Below are 14,265 nucleotides of genomic sequence, written 5' to 3'. Positions count from 1 at the left end.
CTAATCCTTGACATACTTGTCTTCTTTCCAGGAGGATGAAAGGCTCTTCATCAGAACAAAGATATCCTGGTGGTGACATATGCTGAATGGAAGTCAATTCGTGACGTTTGGTTCCTGCTTTTTGTTGGACTAACCTTGGACAAGTGCAATGAACTAGAGAAAAGAGAGTCTCCATTTCCCTTCCATAAAGCCAAGTTGGTCCATATTTATATTCCTCCTCTTATACGATTAATGTGAAAGTTCAGATTTGGGAGATCTCTTCTATAGTAAGCTGTCACCAAAAGGCCTTCTCTGGCTTCCCCTGGTGGCTCAGACGGTAAAGAATCTGCCTGCAATGTGGGAGACCTGGATTCGATCCCTGGGTGAGAAAGATCCCCTGGAGAAGGGAACAGCTACCCACTCCAGTATTCTTGCCTGGAGAATCCCATGGACAGAGGAGCCTGGTAGGATATGGTCAGGGCTTTATTATGTTGAGAAAAAAGAGAAAAATCCCTGCCAATAATGGCACTTGGGATGAGAACAAATTTTCTGGGCAATTGAATAGCAGGAGACTCAGCATTTTAAGAAACTATTTCTGTTCTAGTCTGTCGTTTAGCTATGACACTTGCTCTTCAAGCTATTAATAACTCAAGCCATACATATTAATTCAAAAGGGGGCTCAAGTTTACAGAATGCCCAGACACACAGGCATCACAAGTACCTCCAGATTCAACAGGAAGCCACTTCTCAGGTGTTATTCTTGGCTGGGAAGGGTGAAGAGGAAGTGGTGGCCTTGTCTCAACGTGGTCTGCGGTGAGAAGTGGAGTGGGCATGAGTCACTCCAAACCCTATCTGCATTTCATCTGGCACCTTGCTTGTGAAGACGCCTGCTGTGTAATGGTTCAGAGCTGCTGCTTTGGAGTCAGCGTGGACAAGCTAGCTGACTGTTCTGTCTCTCAGGTACCTCATCTGTAAAATGAAGGGAGGGGGGCCAGGAGGGATAATAGCACTTACCTCACTGGCTTGTTGTGACCATTAGATAAACTAATACTTGTTAAACAGTTACCACAATGCCTGGCACATTTGGTGAGTAATCAGTAAGTGTTTAATAACATTACACACACATGCATGCCTATGGGATTATACGTTCAGTTCAGGCAGCCCAGGTGGCGCTAGTGGTAAAGAACCCACATGCCAATGCAAGAGATGTGAGAGTTGCAGGTTTGATCCCTGGCTCGGGAAGATCCCCTGGAGGAAGTCATCATGACCCACTCCAGTATTCTTGCCTGGGAAATCCCGTGGACAGAGGAGCCTGGTGAACTAGAGTCCATGGGGTCCCAAAGAATTGAACACGACTGAGCTACTAACCACCACCACCCCAGTGTTTCTACAAGGCATTACTTATGTAAGAATTATTAGGAATCTTTGGGGGAAAATGTAATGAAGGGCATGGAACCCTTGGTTATAGCAGATAATAAAAGAGTTTAGCACTGGTTCATGAATATGAAGATAAATGAATGGAAAAACTAAGAAAGTTTAGAAATCTGAGAATAGATGGTATTAATAATATATTATAGATAAATATGGCACTTCAAATCAGTGGGAGAAAATAAGGATAGTTAATCTTTGTTCTTCTTGTCTCCTAGCTTCCACTACAAGGAGGTTTTTCTTCATCTATTTACTTGCCCTGGTCACACCTGAAGTGGTGTATGAGCATATGTGCTCCTTGAGTCCTGCATAGTTTTCCTAGTCTGTTTCTTGGCATGAGGGTACAACTATTGCTCAAAGTCTATAAGTAAGAACATGACCACGTTTATCTGCAAAGGAGGCTGGAAATGTAGATGTTAACTAAGTGGCCATTGCACAGAGAAAAGGAAAAAATGGATCTAGGCGGGCAATAGCATTCTGCCTCCTTCAATCATTATGTAAATATCATTTCAACGCATACTACTTGCCAAGCACATTTGAGGGATTAGGGATACAGTGAACAAAACAAGCAAAAGCTCCATGCCCTATATTGACTTCAAGGGCGGAGCAGGAGTGGGTGTATGTGTGCCTGCTCAGTCACTCAGTCATATCTGATTCTTTGTGACCCCATGAACTGTAGCCCACCAGCCTCCTCTGTCCCTGGGATTTCCCAGATAAGAATACTGGAGTGGGTTGGCATTTCCTCCTCCAGGGGATCTTCCTGACCTAGGGATTTAACCCAAAACTTCTGTGTTGGCAGGTGGATTCTTTACCACTGGGAAAGCCCAGGGATGGGGTGAGGGCACACCAAAAATAGCATAAAAATATATGTATCTCAGATGATAATGAGTTAAATAGCCAAAAATAAAGCAGAGAAGCCACATGGGGAGTTCAGGGAAACACGTAACCTGTTGCACTTTTAAGTATGGTAGGAAGGAAAGGCTCATCTGGGCTGGTGAGACTGGTGCAAAGCTCAGAACGGGAGGGAGTGATCTGTGCAGATCTGTGAGGGAGAAGAGCCATCCTGGAGTAGTACGAGGATGTGCAGACACCCCAGGCAGAGTGATGCTCGGAGCATTTGAAGATCAAGGAGGTCTGTGTTGCTGGAGCAGGACAGCAAGAGAGAGAGTAGTAGGAAATGAGATCAGAGGCATGCCAGTGGGGAAGGTGGAGGAGAAGGTAGCAGATTATATGAGCCCTGAAGGCCATTTGTCCAAACTTTGAGTTTTATTCTGAGTGGTGAAGGGGGCATGGAGAGTTTTGAGCCAAGGACTGTCATGCTCTGACTTACATTTGAAAGTCTTCTATTTTGTAACTAGATTATGAGAGGCCAAGGATAGATGTTAGGAGGTGATTGCAATCATACAGCAGAGAGATGATGGTGGCCAGGACCATCACAATGGTGAGGGTGGTGGGAAGGGATCAGGGTCTATGCAAAACACTAGTATTTATGAGTCCATTCACATACACAGCCCCCTCACATCTATGTGCAAGTATTTTAATGAGTGAGTAAATGAATGAATGAGTAAACAAGCAACACAGTAAAAACTTTATATCTGAATGTATTGCTTTCCTGTTTAAAATGCCCCATTATCTACTGGAACTCCAAGATCTAGCCTCACCTTAGTTGCCAACCTTATTTTCTTTGCTCACCTCCTCCTTGTTGTAGTTGTTTAGTTGATCAGTTGTGTCCAACTCTTTTGTGATCCCATGTACTATAGCCCACTAGGCTCCTCTGTCCATGAGATTTTCCAGGCAAAAATACTGGAGTGGGTTGCCATTTCCCTCTTCAAGGGACCTACCTGACTCAGGGATCGAACCTGCATCTCCTGTAAGTCTCCTGCAATGCAGGCAGATTCTTTACTCCTGAGCCACTTGGGAAGCCCTACCTCCTCCTCACTTGGATGCAAAATTGCTACCTCTACTAACCTCTTCCTCTCTCCACCACAAACCTCCACGAAGTCACCTCTTCGGTCACTTTCACAGGCAGGACCCATCTTCTCATCATAGTTTGCCCAGCCTAAGCCTAGGTTCCTGGTGCATCGAAGGTATTGAATGAAATTTGTTAAGCAGAACTAATTTCCCAGCTCTCAGCATGCCCACTTATTCTCTCACTCCCTTATCTCCTTCCTGTACTCTATTTTTATTCTCTTTGTTATTTTTTCCTCCTCTCAAAAATGAATGCAAATACAAATACAAATGAGCTCATTCAGGCCAGACACTAAAATTATCAACTGTTGGGAAGATAAAACATACTCACACTTACATTTCTCTCCTTTTCCCCTTTTAAAAAATTTTACTTCAACGAGACCTGGGTTCAAACTCTTGCTTGCTAGGTTTTTGACATTGGGCAAATTACTTAACTTTCAGGTCTCCATCCTTTTACCTGTAAAATGGGGACAATGATGATTATCTTTTAGTTTTGTTTGCAGATTGAATGAGTAAAGGTGCTTTCATTTGAGTGTCAGAAAAAACTTTATAGAAATAGGAGGTATTATTATTCTCCTTCCTTTATAGATGAGGCTCAAATTTACATGTCCATAAGTGAGAGAACTAGATAGACTTCTCACACTTACGCTTCTTAATCTGATTCTTTCCCCATTTCACCATCATCCCCCTTTGACTCCAGGCTTATCAAAAATTAGCATTTAATTGAGAAATGCTCAGTATGGATCAAGATTGCCTGGAGAAATATCAATAACCTCAGATGTGTAGATGACACCACCCCTATGGCAGAAAGTGAAGAAGAACTAAAGAACCTCTTGATGAAGGTGAAAGAGGAGAGTGAAAACGCTGACTTAAAACTCAACATTCAAAAAATGAAAATCGTGGCATCCAGCTCCATCACTTCATGGCAAATAGATGGGGAAACAATGGAAACAGTGACAGACTTTATTTCCTTGGGCTCCAAAATCACTGCAGATAGTGACTGCAACCTTGAAACTGAAAGACACTTGCTCCTTGGAAGAAAATCTATTAAAAACCTAGACAGCATATTAAAAAGCAGAGACATTACCTACAAAGGTCCTTCTAGTCAAAGCTGTGGTTTTTCCAGTAGTCACGTATGAATGTGAGAGTTGGACCATATAGGAGGCTGAGCGCCAAAGAATTGATGCTTTTGAACTGTAGTGTTGGAGAAGACTCTTGAGAGTCCCTTGGACTGCAAGGAGATCCAACTAGTCCATCCTAAAGGAAATCAATCCTGAATATTCATTGGAAGGACTGATGCTGAAGCTGAAGCTCCAATACTTTGGCCACCTGATGCCAAGAACTGACTCACTGGAAAAAATCCTGATGCTGGGAAAGATTGAAGGCAGGGGGAGAAGGGGATGACAGAGGATGAGATGTTTGGATGGCATCACTGACTCAATGGACATGAGTTTAAGCAAGCTCTGGGAGATGGTGAAAGACAGGGAAGCCTGGCGTGGTGCAGTCCATAGGATCACAAAGAGTCGGGCCTGACTGAGCAACTGAATAACAACAAGCAACAGTATGTATGGTACCCTAAACTTTTGGAGAAATCAGTTTGGAATTTATCAGAGTAGAGTCCTAAAATTAATAAACACAATTCACAAGCTCCTTGTTTTTTGCCCAGCACTACTACTGTTGCTTTAAGGACCATAGGTCAAAGTGAAATCATGTTCCACACCCTCAGTTAGAAGGTTGCATTGATAATACTGACATTTATAAAGTGACAGTGAATGCTACAAGCCTGAATATACAAGGTGATGAAAGTCATGTACATGCTCTAAGACCTGCTGTTTCAGGGAACTGAATGAATAGAGGAAAGTGAGGCTGGGCTTCCTGTAGAGGGGAGCATGAAAACAGCCTCCGGGGTAGGTATAGGATCTGGCCAGGCAGGAAGGAAGCAAGCAGCTAGGAGAGGAGATAGAAAGAAGTGGAGAAGCAGCAGTTCTGCCAGACTTCTGTGTTTCATGACCTTGATGTAACACCAGTTATTATGGTTTAAAAATAACTAGAGGACAAGGGTGTCAGCAGCCTGGATTCTATTAGACAGCCAAGTTAAAAGATTAGAGCCTGCAGGCCTGCCCAGGGTCTGCCCAAAGAGACTGCCTTGTCTGGACCCCACATTAACAGTACTTTACATGTCTTCTGTCCTGTCTTTCTGCTTGGGGGGCCGCTGTAGGCTGAGAATAGAGAGAAGAAGGACATGTGCCCCAGGAGAGCTCAGGGAAGCCAGAGAACAGAAAAACAGAGACTGGCCTAGCTGCAGAAAGGAGCAGTCACTCACAGATGGCAATTTGTTAGGCTGGGAGCTGAGCTGGGTCAGCCACCTCCTGCTGAGAGGGAGGGAGAGGAAGTGCGGTGGGGGGCTTGTGTAAGGAGTGGCTGGGGCCAGCCTCTCTCTGCAGGCAGCCCTCTTCTGGGGGCTGTCCCGGGGCCCTGGGATGGCTAAGTTCTTTTCGAGAATCTGTGAGAAGGGCTTCAGGTTTCCCTGGTAGCTCAGTGGTAAAAAATTTGCCTGCCAATGCAGGAGATGCAGGATACCTGGGTTCAATCTCTGGGTAGAGAAGATCACTGGAGAAGGAAATGGCAACCCATTCCAGTGTTCTTGTCTGGGAAATCCCATGGACAGAGGAGCCTGGCGGGCACAACTTAGTGACGAAACAACCAGGAGCAGGGACTCAGTGAGTCTGAACTTGACTTAGGGCGTTCCAACAAAGTCCAAGGAGAAAGAGATTATCCCTGACTAAAGAAGAGAGATGCACTCTGCTCACACCAACACCAAAATGAAATTTAAATAGTTTTTTTTTTTTTTAAACAAACTCTTATAATCGTCATGAACTGCTGCAGGGCTCTCTTATATGTTGCTGATAGGATTGTACATAGGTATGGTAATTTCAGAGGGTATTTTGACGTAATGAATACACTCTTTGACCTAGCAATTCCACTTTGAGGGATTTACTCTAAGGAAGTAACCATCAATATGGACAAAGATTTATTGAAGCATTGGTCACAAGATCTGGAGAAAGCAATGGCACCCCACTCCAGTACTCTTGCCTGGAAAATCCCATGGGTGGAGGAGCCTGGTAGGCTATAGTCCATGGGGTCGGTAAGAGTCCGACGACTGAGCGACTTCACTTTCACTTTTCCCTTTCATGCACTGGAGAAGGAAACGGCAACCCACTCCAGTATTCTTGCCTGGAGAATCCCAGGGACGGCAGAGCCTGGTGGGCTGCCGTCTATAGGGTCGCACAGAGTCAGACACGACCGAAGCGACTTAGCAGCAGCAGCAGCAGCAGTCACAAGATCTGTTGAAGCATTATTTTTGAACTGATGAAAAAAATGCAGATAAACTAAATGCTTAAGAACAAGGACTTGATTAAGTTACAGAAATTTCCTATAGGAAGTACACTGCAAACATCAAAAATGATGCTTCCAGAGCAAGGATCCACAAATTGTTGCTCATGGGCCTAATCTGGTGAGCTGTCTGAGTTTTCATGGCCCTTGAGCTAGGAATGGTTTTTACATTTTAACTGGTTATATAAGCACTTATATAATAGCCTCAGCTTTGCCTCTTGGCCTGCAAAGCTTAAAATAGTATGTAAGCCCTTAAGAAAAAGTTTGCTGACCACTGCTATGGAAGAATATTTAGTGAGATGCAAAATTTTCAATTTAGGGACTTCCCTGGTGGTTTAGTAGATAAGAATCCACCTGCCAATGCAGGAGACACAGATTCAATCCCTCGCTGGGAAGATTCCACATGCCGAGGAGCAACTAAAGTCTATGTGCCGCAACTACTGAGCCTGTGTGCTGTAACTACTGAAGCCTGTTCACCTAAAGCCTGTGCTCCACAATAAGAGAAGCCACTGCAATGAGAAGCCGACGTACCACAATGAAGAGTAGTGCCTGCTCGCTGCAATTAGAGAAATCCTGAGCATGGCAACAAAGACCCAGGGCAACCAAAAATAAATAAATAAATTTTATTTTATGTATACCTGGGTGAGCATATAGTTAGTGTCTTAGTTTTCTATTGCTATGTAACGAGCTATTCTGGAATTAAAAGCTTAAGGTCACAGCCATTTTATCTGCAGGTCAGGAATCTGGACAGAGCAGAGCAAGGATGTCTGGGGCTTCCAAGGGATTGTCTGAATGACTAGGGGCTGGCTTGGGATGATTCTTCAGGGAACACATGTCTCTGTACTCTGTTCATGTCTGTGAGTGAGCTCTTTGGTTCTTCTCCATGTGGCCTCTCACTGCATGGTGGGCTGAGGGTAGTTGTGTTTCTTACATAGCAACTTGTTCCCCCAGAGAGAAAGCAGAAGCTGCCACAGCTGCTGCTGCTGCTACTAAGTCACTTCAGTTGTGTCCGACTCTGTGCGATCGCATAGACGGTAGCCCACCAGGCCTCTCCATCCACAGGATTCTCCAGGCAAGAATACTGGAGTGGGTTGCGGTTTCCTTCTCCGCCACAGCTGCTAAACCTAAGCATATTTTCACTCGGCTGCATCCCGTTGATTAAAGTTGGTCACAAGAGAAATCCAGATTTAAGGAGCTGGGAGAATGTGCTCTAGCTTTTGATGGGAGGGGCAGCAACGTACACAGGGTGGAAAGCAATTGAGGCTGCTGTCTTTAGAGACAATTACAGAGTGTAAAACACAGTAAGTAGCATAGATTCATACCCACATTCATGGGCTTCTAGTGATGACCATGAGAACAAATTTCAGGGGACACTAATATGTACAAAGAACAGCCTTACAATTTGAGACATCTGTAATAGATGTCTGACATATTCATATTTACCCATCATCTTTTGAACAGCATTTTTAGATTTGGGTAAATGATTTCATGTTTAAGACATAAATTTTCACCTTGCGGTTAGGAAGCAAGCATGTGAAAGTAACACAAAACAAAACATTAAGAAATGTTGAGCTCTGGGGTCAGACTATCCGAGTCCAAGTGTCAACTCTGCTACTTACAGTCTGTGATTTTAGGCTGGTTGGTTGTATTTTTATATGCCTCGCGCATCTGTGCTCACTCACTTTAGTCGTATCTGACTCTTTGTGACCCTACCAGGCTTCTCTGTCCATGGGATTCTTCAGGCAAGAATACTGGAGTGGGTGGTGTCCGCCTCCAGGGGATCTTCCTGAACCAGGGATCAAACCTGTGTTTCCTGCATCTCCTGCATTGGAGGCGGACTCTTTACCACTGAGCCACCAGGGAAGCCCTTATATGCCTTATAAGCCCTTATTATTCCTATAAAAAGGAATAATCTTGAGCCAACCTTCGAGGGTTGTCATGAAGGTTAAGTGATTTAATTCTTATAAAGAGCTTAGAAGAAGGCATGACACATAGTGAGTGATTAATGAGTTAGGACAGGGCCTGGACTCTCCAATCAGACATGAACATGAAACTTCAGTTCAGAAGTGAACAATGTGAGACAGCAGCTAACTCTGCATGGAGCTCTGAGTTGTTGGTACAGTGGCTGCAAAGGTATCTAGCTTTTCCCTTAGTCACAGATCGCAGTGGCATTGATGTTAGTAACAGTCATCAAGTTCTAGGAATTTATACACAGCAGGCAATTTCTCCATTGGGTCAGTTCTGTGCAGTTTTAGGCATTATTCCTGGAAGCTTCAACTCTAATCTGTTTTTACAGCTAGTTTAATGAATCTGTGAACTAAAATTGTTGCTCAGTTCTCAGTCATGTCTGTTCTTTGCAGCCCTGTAGACTGCAGCATACCAGGCTTCCCTGTCCTTCACCATCTCCCAGAGCTTGCTCAAACTCATGTCCATTGAGTCAGTGATGCCATCCAACCATCTTGACCTCTGTTGTCTTCTTCTTCTCTTGCCTTGAGCTAAAATATCTTTTAATAAATTCTTTTTTCCCCTTTAATTATGCCAAGTAAATTCTCTTGTTTGTAATCAAGAACTGTGGCTGATATAATTATAGCATGATTTCAAGGATGACAGGGAAGACCTCCTGGGCTATTTTTCGTATCTGATATTCTAGTATGAGGGAATATTCCTTAAAAGAATTTTCTTATACGTTGCATGTCAATACATGGCAATCCTGGAAGGGATCTATCATATGTAAAGTTTTAGACTATTGTTATTGTGTAATGTGCTTTGTATGGAACTAGGGATAGCTAACCTGAATTCCTGCCTAAGCATCTTGAGCCTGGAATCAGACCTGTTCTGGTTAAACTGACTCCTCCCTAGTTCTCCAGGACTTGGCAACATGACATGGCTTTGTCTTATCACATTTCCAGAGTAGCCTGATGATGACCAGAATTTCTCTTTATCTTAGAATGTTTTACATTCTTTCCCTTGGGTGACACTTAAAATTTATATAATATTTTTGTATTTGTCTGATCCATTTAGACTAAACAAGTGAGTCGAGCCAAGAGATACCTTTGATGTTGATTTGGAACATATCCACATCCATCTGGAAAATTTTCGGTAACCATTGGCAGGTCTTGTCAAAAGATGCCAGGAATCCAGAAGAAGAAAATGTAAACATTTGTGGACTTGAATAGCAAGCTGAGTCTACCATTGATTACATGTGTAATACTTGTGATGAGGGATAGGGGCTGAAAGTGGGAGAAGATGGTAAAACATTTAAATGGGAGAGGAAACCTTTTACTGCAGAGATGGGGGAACTGTATAATTTGAATACACACTTTTGAGCTAAGCAGGAATACATTGCTAATGCTCATGGTGCTGTAAGAATCATGACATCAGAATACTTTGTTAAGATTCCATGAGGCAAAATAATGTCATCTCTATAGTTCCAGGAATACTCAGAGGGCTTCATGGTATCAGTAACGATGACTAATAACTCATCTCAGAGAGATGAGTCTATCAGGCTCTCTTAAGATGTTTGCTGGCTGCAAGATAGTGTTGACCTTGTGGATGGCAACAGGGAAGTATTGATGGGGCACTTAGACAGCCAATATATTGGCTCAGCTCCAAAGAATCTGCCTGCCAGTGAAGGAGACTCGGGTTCAATCTCTGGGTCAGGAAGAACCCCTGGAGGAAGAAATGACAAGCCACTCCAGTATTCTTGCCTGGGAAGTCCCAGCAAGGACAGAGGAGACTGGTAGGCTACAGTCCACAGGGTCACGAAGAGTTGGACATAACTGAATGACAGAAAGACAACAAATATTAGAGGCAGTATTGACTGGGGTTTGCATTAGGGACAGTGGAGGGTGAGTTGGGGGAGGGTAAACACAGCACTACAGGGAATGAGAAGGGCCACTAAAATAAGACATTGTTGAAGATAAACTCACATAGTCGCTTTACATTTTCTTAAGATCACTTCTGCTCAAATAATACACAGAGGTCTGTCTGTGTAGCTTTTCTGTCTCCTTCCAATTGAGACTATGTTTATGGAACTTTGCTTCAAAGTGAGAATTCAGACCAAGAAATCATGAGTTCTAAGCCTGAGTTCTCAGGTTCCTTGTTTATTATCTATGTGTCCTCAAGCCTGCTGGTTCATTTTGTTATGTCGAAAAAAGTCACATTTGCAAAATGAGAAATAATGCTTATCTTACACCTGGGGCCATCTGATTACAATTTGGATGGGAAATGATACTAGAGAAGTATTATTAATGTTGTTACATTTGAAAAGGTTAAATCCCATGTTGCTTATAATCTACTAAAATACTTAAGCAAAAAAAAAAAAAATGTACATGTACAGCAGGAAGGTGATATTGTGAGATCCAGGAGACGGATATTCAGGTTATTAACACTACTTGATCTACTTCTCTGTGTATTTTTAATTTTCACAGTTGAAAGTTAGAGTCAATATCCATCTTACTTATCTCACAGGACTGTTTGAGGATCAAATGAGAAAATGGATGGAAAGTGTTTATAAATGGTGAAGTGCTAAACATGTGTGGGTTGTAGTTCTTTTCATTGCTATTAAGAATAATAACAACTTAATCTTATTTAGATGCATACTATTGATTTCTTTCCTATTTTCCTCACCTCCTAATAAGACAAAAACTGTGAACTGAAAGTGTTAGTCGCTCAGTCTTGTCCAAATCTTTACAACCCCATGGACTGTAGCCCCCCGGGCTCTTCTGTCCATAGGATTTTTCACGCAAGAGTACTGGAGTGGGTTGCCATTTCCTTTTCCAGGGGATCATCCCAACCCAGGGATCGAACCCAAGTCTCCTGCATTGCAGGCGGATTCTTTACCATTTGAGCCACCAGGGAAACCCAATAAGATCAAAGAGTTCACCTGTTCCAAACACCTCAAGGGAATGTTTTCTGATAATTTTTTTCCCATTGTTCAGAAAGGAGGCAACAAAGTCTACAGAGAACTTTGAGGAACAGAGGGACTGGATTCCGTTCCTCCCCACATGTGGGGAGTAGATTCTAGATGACAGCATATCCTAGCTTCCATTTCTGATCACCAGCTTCTTGACATCTGAAGACAGACCTATATGCTTGATGCTAATAATTAATACTTTCAATCTAGAAGAGAGAAGAAAATGATGCAGGGTTAATTACTTGTTTTGTGGGTTCACCTTTGAGCCATTTATCTGAGATTTTCCTCATAACTTTAAAGTCTTTAGAGAGAGAGTATTTGCAGAAAGAGTATTGATACCAAATGCCTATACGCACTTTTATTTTCTTTCTTTCCAAACTCTAAGGGTTAATCCTAAGAGTGGAATACAGCTCCGTGTTCCCCTTCATGTGTTAATGAATATACATTATTGAATATCCTCTGCAATTTTATTCTCTTTTCATATAGACATAAATTTTTCTGAGAAACAGGGAGCACTCTGCTTAGTCAGATTAGATACTTTATATTCAGCTTATTTGCATATTAATGCTGCAGTACCATCCTTCATATGGATGATATATTGGTGACATTGATATTAAATTGCTTGCTCTCTTGTACTTTGAATAAAACTAAGAACTGGGGAGAACAAAGTCTCCAGGCTGGCTAGAAGCCAGCCCACACTTTCCAACCACTTACATGGTGAGACCTTTAGGTAAACTTGACAAGTCACTTTGCTTCTGCACCTTCTCTCTCTACCTTTGTGAAATTAGAGCAATGGTGTGTTCAACCCAGATATTTCCTTGGGGGATATGATTAATGGGAAGGTTGTGTACAGAATACTTTGGCTGCTTTACAAAAGATGTTCCACTCAAGGCAATAATAGGCAATCTTATAAATCACTGGACCTCTGGGTAGTAGTATGTTGTCTGGGTACAAACTATTCATGTCATTATTTTATATTTTGCAAATTAGATCTCTGTAGCACAGCTAGGATTAAATAGGATAGTCATTTTTTTTCATTCTCAGAAGCCTTGCTGTTGTTTTAAGAATAGGAAAATAAATCTTCAATTAGCTATATAATAGTGATAAACAAGATTGATAAAATGTATGAAATAATTCAGTGGGTTGGAGAGAAAATTTTTATTGCAAAAGAATCAGAAAAGCTATTCAGTTGATCATCACTAAGATATATTTAATGTAGTGTACAAAGTGTTTATCTGGTGGTTCAGCAAATATTTATTGACCCCCTACTATGTGTAAAGCAAAAATTTATTGATTACTTCCTTTTTGCCAAGTACTCCAAAAGGCATGGGGGCTGGATAACCGTTCTCAAACAGAGTGGGGATGAATAGGAGAGACTTTGCGGAAGCAAGGAACTAAAGTGCAGTAAAATGTGTAAAGGGCTATGGAAAATAGAGCAGCAGTGACAGAGTAGTTCACTGACCCTGGCACAAGGAATAGCCTGGGGCTGCATTTCTTAACTTTCACTTCATAAAATGCCATGGTCTATACTATTAGAGGTCTTCAGAAAAAGAATATCCTTGGTTACATAACGTAGGACATGTTGCTTCTCAAATTCATTTCAGTGTGGAAGTATCCCTAGACTCAACCTTCTTTCCATCCCTCTCTTTGGTTTCTAAGAGAATTCCAAATTTATTTACTTACTTTTGGCTGGGCTGGGTCTTTGTTGTGGCACGCGGATTTCTCTAGCTGTGGCACTTGGATTCAGTAGTTGCTGCTCTTGGGCCTAGTTGCCCCGCAGCGTGTGGGTTCTTGGTTCCCTGACCAGGGATCAAACCCAAGTCCCCTGCATTGAAAGGCAGATTCTCAACCACTGGGCCACAGGGGAAGTCCCTTCCATTTTTTTCTTCCTCCTCCCCTTTCTGTTCCACCCTCCTCTTCTTCTTATACTTCTGTACTCTCTCCTCATTTGTCCTTCTCTTCCTTAGTCTCTTCTTCTTTCATCCTTCTTTTTCTGGCAGAACATCTGCTACATTTCACAAGGCTCTCATGTTCTTTAAGACATTTTGAAAAGTGTTTTGACCATTGCTTGGTTCATCAGAAAGATCCATTAGCTAAGAGTTCATATTCTCAAAAGATTCAGCTAATGGAGGTTTACTGTAGTTTCAAACCACGATTGGAATAAATGTCCCAATAGTAATAAATTAATAATTTTTCTTCATCACATATGTAGAACAGTGAAGCAATAATTAATATAATTTGAGGGAATTTGATTATTAATCAGAAATGAAGGACTTTGGAGACATCACGTAATGAACGATTGCTTCCTGTTTTGCTCCAATTAATCAATATGCCTGGTACAAGAAATAATACAGAAGGTATAAGATTTCAGAGCAAATTCATATTTGAGGAAATGATCCTGACTGCCAGTAAATGCAGGGTAAACCTCTGAATGTAAAAAATGTCTGTTTTGATGAAAATAAGAGTAGTAATAGAGAATGTCATAGTACTTTTTCTTGGTGAGATTTCATCAACATCAAAAATACAAATCATTCCTTGGGGCGGTCAGATTACATACCTGTCTTTTCTTCTTGAAATTTCGT

General features: G+C 42.1%; 1 long non-coding RNA gene across 1 annotated transcript in view; it reads right to left on the bottom strand.

Annotated features, from left to right (window-relative positions):
* LOC145504707 (uncharacterized) overlaps positions 1-10,147 on the bottom strand; it is a 48,712-nt gene extending 38,565 nt beyond the window's left edge. The window contains exons 1-2 of the long non-coding RNA XR_014052447.1: positions 9,820-10,147; positions 701-948 (exon numbers count right to left, since the gene is read on the bottom strand). This is a non-coding gene — a long non-coding RNA (uncharacterized LOC145504707). The remainder of the gene's footprint in view (positions 1-700; positions 949-9,819) is intronic.
* Positions 10,148-14,265: the final 4,118 nt, after the last annotated feature.

The sequence above is a fragment of the Giraffa tippelskirchi genome, chromosome 5 (genome assembly GCF_054371585.1).
Source record: "Giraffa tippelskirchi isolate mGirTip1 chromosome 5, T2T-mGirTip1v1.2.pri, whole genome shotgun sequence".
Lineage (NCBI taxonomy): Eukaryota > Metazoa > Chordata > Mammalia > Artiodactyla > Giraffidae > Giraffa > Giraffa tippelskirchi.
This window is presented reverse-complemented; position numbering and strand designations above follow the sequence as displayed.